This window comes from Beta vulgaris, chromosome 2 (assembly GCF_026745355.1).
Source record: "Beta vulgaris subsp. vulgaris cultivar EL10 chromosome 2, EL10.2, whole genome shotgun sequence".
NCBI classification, from domain to species: Eukaryota; Viridiplantae; Streptophyta; class Magnoliopsida; order Caryophyllales; family Amaranthaceae; genus Beta; species Beta vulgaris.
The window spans coordinates 34,619,223-34,626,189 of record NC_079203.1 but is presented as its reverse complement, the minus strand read 5'-3'; the positions used below and the strand labels follow the sequence as shown (position 1 = coordinate 34,626,189).

At 43.8% G+C, this 6,967-nt stretch overlaps 1 long non-coding RNA gene across 1 annotated transcript; it reads right to left on the bottom strand.

Moving 5' to 3' along the window:
• Positions 1-3,797: 3,797 nt before the first annotated feature.
• On the bottom strand, positions 3,798-6,720 carry LOC130590373 (uncharacterized). The gene is made up of 2 exons (XR_008968071.1): positions 6,489-6,720; positions 3,798-3,944 (listed from the first exon to the last, which is right to left on the bottom strand). It is a non-coding gene; the product is annotated as an uncharacterized LOC130590373 (long non-coding RNA).
• Between the last annotated feature and the right edge of the window lie 247 nt (positions 6,721-6,967).

Sequence of the window (6,967 nt, the reverse complement as noted above, 5' to 3'; positions counted from 1 at the left end):
GTACCAAAGGTACCAAAGTAACTCTTACTTTGATACCTCCAGATACCGAAATGAGAGGCCTTTTAACTTCTCACAATAAGACGCCTATCCGGCCTCGAAGTAACCTATTTTCCGTCTTTAAATTGACTACCTCCTAAGCTTTATGATAAATAGTAGCTTTAAGGTGACATTTTTTTTGTCTTTTGGCTTTTCCATGGAAATAAATAGTCAAAAGAAAAGGAAAAAAATGATTTTTGTATTATATATGTTTAAGTTCATATTATTACAACTCTTATGGTAAGAATCGCTCGGTTTAGTACGGTTCATATCACTTCATCTCCTTTCTGTTGAATTTAGTTTTATCAATTCAAAAAACAAGTCAAACAAATTTAGTCTAAAAAAACAAGACCTTACTTAAAAATAAAAAGTATAGATTGAACATTGTTTCTGTCTAGAAATTAAGGGTTCTGATTCCTTTGCTTAGGGAGTACCGGGTCAGATTTGAATGTCCTGAGTCCAAAGTCCGTACGTCGGAATCCTGCAAAAGTAACGGTTAGACTGCCCCGGGGGTTGTTCCGGGATCGCCTCTCCGACGCTCAAGTCAGTGATCAAGCTTAGAGAGATAAAGTCTAGAGAGAGATGCTCTGGTTTGTTAGGTAAGAATTCAATACCTTCTCATTGATGAGGGGTTGAGTATTTATAGTGCTGGGATTTCCCAACTGTAGGCCAGCGGGGGGCACTGACAGCTGGGATGCCTCATCACAGGTGGGGCCCTCTGGAGGTTTAAGGAAATATTGGGCTGGATTATCCCTGGTGGACCCAATCCAAGAAGTAAGCCCAAACAATTAGCCCCACGCCAGGAATGGGAAACATCGGGGCCTTGCTGAAGTGTCTCCCGTTCGTGGCGGAACCTAGACAGTCTTGAACCCAGGCTGATCTGCTTTTTAGGCACAAAAGGAGGGCATGTGCCGACCCAGTCTCCTCAAGGAGAGGGGTGGCCAGTGCCGACCCGGTCTCCTCAAGGAGAGGGGTGGCATGTGCCGACCCGGTCTCCTCAAGGAGAGGGGTGGCATGTGCCGACCCGGTCTCCTCAAGGAGAGGGGTGGCATGTGCCGACCCGGTCTCCTCAAGGAGAGGGGTGGCATGTGCCGACCCTGTCTCCTCATGGAGAAAGGTGGCTAGTGCCGACCCGGTCTCCTCAAGGAGAGGGGTGGCATGTGCCGACCCGGTCTCCTCAAGGAGAGGGGTGGCGTGTGCCGACCCGGTCTCCTCAAGGAGAGGGGTGGCCTGTGCCGACCCGGTCTCCTCATGGAGAAAGGTGGCTAAGTCAATCTGGTCTCCTCAAGGAGAGGGGTGGCATGTGCCGACCCGGTCTCCTCATGGAGAAAGGTGGATAGTGCCGACCCGGTCTCTTGGCGAGATGGGCAGCAGGCGCCGACCCGAATCCATGGGAGAAAAAAAAAGGGGGAGCTTGAGAGCCGACCCAGTTTTGTAAAGGATATGGAAGTGTATGGCTAGTTTACGGCTCGGACCGGGGACCAATGAGTCCCATGTTGGTCCGAGCCGGTATCCACGTTCGCTAAGTCAATATATGACTTAGGAAGCTCACTCGACCAAGGAGGAGAGCCTCCTAAGGCCGAGCCGGTTGGACGCGGCTCGGATGAGGGGCCAATGAGCCCCATGCTTGTCCGAGCCGGTGCCTGCTCTCGCTAAGTCAATCTGGGACTTAGGAGACTCACTCAACCAAGGAGGAGTGCCTCCCTGGGCCGAGCTGGTCGGACGCGGCTCGGATGAGGGGCCAATGAGCCCCGTGCTTGTCCGAGCCGGTGCCTGCTCTCGCTAAGTCAATCTGGGACTTAGGAGACTTACTCAACCAAGGAGGAGTGCCTCCCTGGGCCGAGCTGGTCGGACGCGGCTCGGATGAGGGCCAATGAGCCCCATGCTTGTCCGAGCCGGTGCCTGCTCTCGCTAAGTCAATCTGGGACTTAGGAGACTTACTCAACCAAGGAGGAGTGCCTCCCTGGGCCGAGCTGGTCGGACGCGGCTCGGATGAGGGGCCAATGAGCCCCATGCTCGTCCGAGCCGGTGCCTAAGGTTTTGGACCACTGGCTGAAGTGACCGAGTGGGTAACCTTGAGCTGATGGACTGGCAATCTTGAGCTGGTGAACTCAATAACTTCTTGAAAACCCAAATGCCACGTGGCAACGGTGGATTATTGGGGTGCTTGAAAACATGTTGGCGATTCAACTTCTGGACATTTATGGCTTTTGTGACGATTGGTATTCTGAGGAGTTGTGTCTTTTGAACAGTTTTGGGCATTTGGGAGGCCCATTAAGGTGGTGGAGACACAGAGCCCGGTCCAAGATGTGACGCAGGACACGGAGATCGAGGATTCTGCCTATAAGTAGGAGAGAGGGGAGTGATTTTTGTCACTTTTACAATTCTCTCTCTCTCTCTAAATTTGAGTTTTCTGCTCTCTCTCTCTCTACTTTAGAGCATTTTCTCTCTCTAAGTCTGGGCTCCATCTTCTTCGTCCGACCAGGTACGCCTTTGTTTTGTTTTTTCGCTAAGTTTTTCTTCTCTTTCTTTTAATAAAATCGGCCGACCCCCTTCTGTTGATAAATAATGGGGAGCTCGTCCGAGTCAGTGACACCCCCTCCCTCACCTCCTTATAATTTAGCCGAGGAAGTGAGGGGTATGGGAATGGTATTGGTGTCAACTTTAATAAGTTGCCCGGATCCCTCGGCTGTGCCTGAGGCGCTTTCCCTCCCAAGTACTCCTTCGCAAGCCGAGGAGGAGGAGGCCGAGGGTGCCATCCCCCTACCTTGGGAGGTGTCCCTGGCCTATCCATCTTCGAGGAGTTACTTAGACAAATATGTGTCTGATGGTGTAGTTTGGATAGCTATGCCGGGAGAGGAAGGCGAAGCGTCGACGTCCGGGAGGCTCGTATATCCGGAGCTTGATCAAAAGGGCGGACCGGGAACAAAGTTTCCACTTCCGTCTTTAATAAAGGCTTTGCTAGAAGATGCTCGAGGCCAAGCGGCCAAATTTCAAATAAAGGACCCCTATATACTGGTCCGACCCGATGCTAACCATACCATCTTATCTCCACCGCCGGGATGCACGGCATTTTATTACAAGGCAATGGAACTAGGTTTAAGATTCCCGCTGACCCAATTTGAGAAAGACCTTCTGAACGCCTACAACTTGTGCTTGGGTCAGCTCTCCCCACACTCTTGGGGCGGCATTTTAGCGGTTCAGGTGATCTGTGACATCATCGGTGTCAAGCCGACCCTTACCTTATGGCGGCATATGTACAAGTTGTTTGAAATGCCAGCCGGGGATCATGGTCCGGGCTGGTGGTGCTTTCAGGCTCGGCGGGGCTACCGTACAGTCCTTGATCTCCCCACTTCTCAGAAGGGGTTCCGCCGAGGGTTCGCTTTTGTAACAGCCCGAATTTCCCGACCAGCTTACAAAGGATTAAGCACAGCGAAAGAGACTCTAGTCGAGGTAACTCGGACTATTACCATCACACTCACCGAACTAAATCGGAGAGTGTGGAACTCAATCCCAACTCTATTCAAATAAATTAACTATTATAACTACGCTCTGATTCTCAGACTCTATTCCCATGAATTTCTACAGAAAATCCGGCAGAGTTTCCTTTGAAAATAGGACAACGCTAAAGCGAGAAACAATATGAACCTGTTGCAAATTCAATTTATAAAATATTTCCAAATCCCAAAGCTCAACAATCTCAACGCTTTCGCGGAGCAACAACCAATAGAGAATCAGGAGGACTAACTAGCGACTTTAAATGTAGAAATAACTATAGATTATAAACAACTAACTATTACAAAGTCAAGCGTCCTCACTTCGATAGCAACTATAATACTACTCCAGCTTGTATCAGCTTCAACTTGCAAAGGTTAACTTTCGGCTTCAACCTGAAACATTTAGGAAAACTGCCACCCACCAAGTGACAGGCCACAGAAATGACAAAACAACATATACACATCAGCAAAGCTGAGTACTAACCCGTAAACAAGAGTAACACATGCTTTGGTGGTTTTTACTTGAAAACGACTCTCACACAATCAATATAAGTTCAACAATCACACCAATCATAGCATACTTAGCAGCAATATTCTTGTTGAACATACATATTACATTTCCAAATTCCACGTTCCATAATACTTCATCAGTCATATAGTAACAAAATTCAATAAGATGACTCTCAACAGTGACACGTTTTTATATTCTCATTTAATCAACCTTTCAACTCAGATACTATATTTTCACAAATTCCGATCGTTTGGCATGAACGCGAGTGGAGAGGGGTACCACGCAGTACCAGCTGTCTCCAAACTAGTGAGGGTCGTCACCCAGCCTTTTATTAATATGCTTGCAAGACTTACCCGAACATGTCCTATAACGCCAGGGATTAGCCCCTCCTGGAAGGCAACAACTAGGGACTTTACCCGCCCTAACTCGGGGTGCCTATTCATGCCTCACTTTCATATTTATAAAATAAGATATTTAATGGTTTATACTTTAAACCTCAATACTCATAACATAACACCATATTCGACCTTATCTGGTCTTAACTCATATCTGAATCATTTCCTCGTTATCATACCAAATCATATTTTGAGAAATATAGTATTTTCAAAAACTCCAATGACTGAACAAAAAGAATACTTTTATAATAATCCAATAGCAATTCACAACTAACTCACAAAGATGTATCTATGATCATGGGCATTACTATAAACGATATATGATATCTAATATTCATATAACGCACACATGAGCATTTAAATATATTGCTAAACATAAAGGTTACATCCACTCTATAACAATTATGCGAAACCTCAAAGCATGATGACTTGATTTCCCATGTCATCTTGAATTATATACGTCTACATAGCCATCCTCCAACAACCACCTCAAAATAACTTCGATAATCAATAACCAAACTTAGACTAATCTGAACTAGAGAACATAATTTGGCTACCAACAAATATATTGAGAATATGAAGCTAGCTCGACTCATAAATAAACCTCAATAGACTGAATTCTATCTTGCACTCAAATCCTTACCAATCGAAGAACAATTTCAATATTATAATCTCCTTCATAATTCCCAATGATACTCCATCCAAATCATCCTCCAATAATCAAGACTATTAAAGTAATTAGCAACTTGTATCCAACCTAGTCATTTCCCCCGTAGATAACCATAATCGTCTAACTCTTATAAAGACAAAATTTCAAATCGACACATATATGCTTTTCAAATTCCAATTATCAACATAAACACAACTGGTAGTAATTAATCATGTCAACAAATATCCACAACAATATTACTAAGTCTCTCAGTTAAATTAACTAACAAGAATAAACCAAAAACACATGACTCAAGTTTCATCGATCATAGGTTCATTATAAGTAACAAAATATAATCCATGTTATACCATTAGCTGAGTTCTCATTAACATAATCAGTAATAAAATCAAGTATAGACCATACTCATGGTCATACATAGCGAGTTTATCTCATTAAAACAATGTCATTATCTAAGTGGGACTTCTTCAAGGTAATTCTTAACTCACTTTGATTTATGTAGTTAAACACACACACTAATACACTTTAGTGAATCACTAGTCAAGTAGTCTGACTTTATCATTTTATTTCATTTATAGTTATCAAACTAAAATACTTTATTAACCACATTTTCATTAATCGAATCCATAGTTAATGAAACTAACTCAAGTACTCTTCACATTACTAATAAGGACTAATTAATTCTCTTTCTGACTTAATAGGAGAAAACTAATTAAAGTAACTCAATCAATTTCCTTAAATAAGAATGTCTCACGAGTCTAATTACAAATCTTTGATAAGGAGACAATAACACTAATATATTCAACTAAACTAGCAAATTCCATTAGTCGGATTAAATTGAGGTTATAAAGAGTCAATCAAACTAACTTACTCATTTAGTACTGTCCAATATAACGGTGATAAAGATTAGTGGTAAAATTATTTAACAAAAGTAGCTTGGAACGTATAACGTCATTGCCTAGATTTCAATTTTAATAAACTCAACTCCAAACCACATACGTAAATAAACACCCACCTACCATGGCTTCTCTTTACTCGTTTCAAGAAGAATTGAATTAAAAGAATTATTTGTAGGCAAAATTGATCTAGTTTACTAAGGCTACAAAACCCAATGATACCATAAACTGATTTAATACCCAAAGAATCAAACTAGTACTTAGGTACTCTTAGAATTGACAACAACAACAGCACAACAACACACCACCAAGCATTAAAACAACAACATGTCATCCTCATCATCATCAACAACCACAACAACAACCAAGACAACACTTACAACCACTAGGAGTAACACAAACAATAGCAACAATGACAAATAATAACTTGAACTTGAATTAATCAAGAATTCTGAAATTTAAAAAAAATAGACAAGAGGTATGTACCTCTGCTCTATTAGGAGCAGCGAAGACAGAGAAGAACCGAGAAACAGAAAGGTCGAGGGAGATTTTCGAAGCTTCGGCAACAACGCAGCAACAATAATAACAACAAAATCACCAACAAGATCACCTTAGATAGGCGGCAGCACCAAGCACACAGTAGCACTGACGACGGCAAGGTGGCGCGAAGAAAGAACCACCAACCGCGAACAACAGCAGCACGAATCAGAGGATGAAAGAGAAAGAGAACAGACGGCTGACAAGGGGGAAAACTCGCCGGCGAGCCTCGAAAGAATCGCCGGCGACGCGCGGCGACGGTGAGTGAGAGAACTCGAAGGTTCACTGGGAGGAGAGAGAGCAACGGTGTGGTGGCTTGCGAGCAGCACCACACGCGCAGCAAGAACGCCGGCGAGAAAGGCGCGGCTCCGGTGACCATAAGATGCCGGGCGAACAGAGGAGAGAGAGATTGAGAATATGGGGATTTG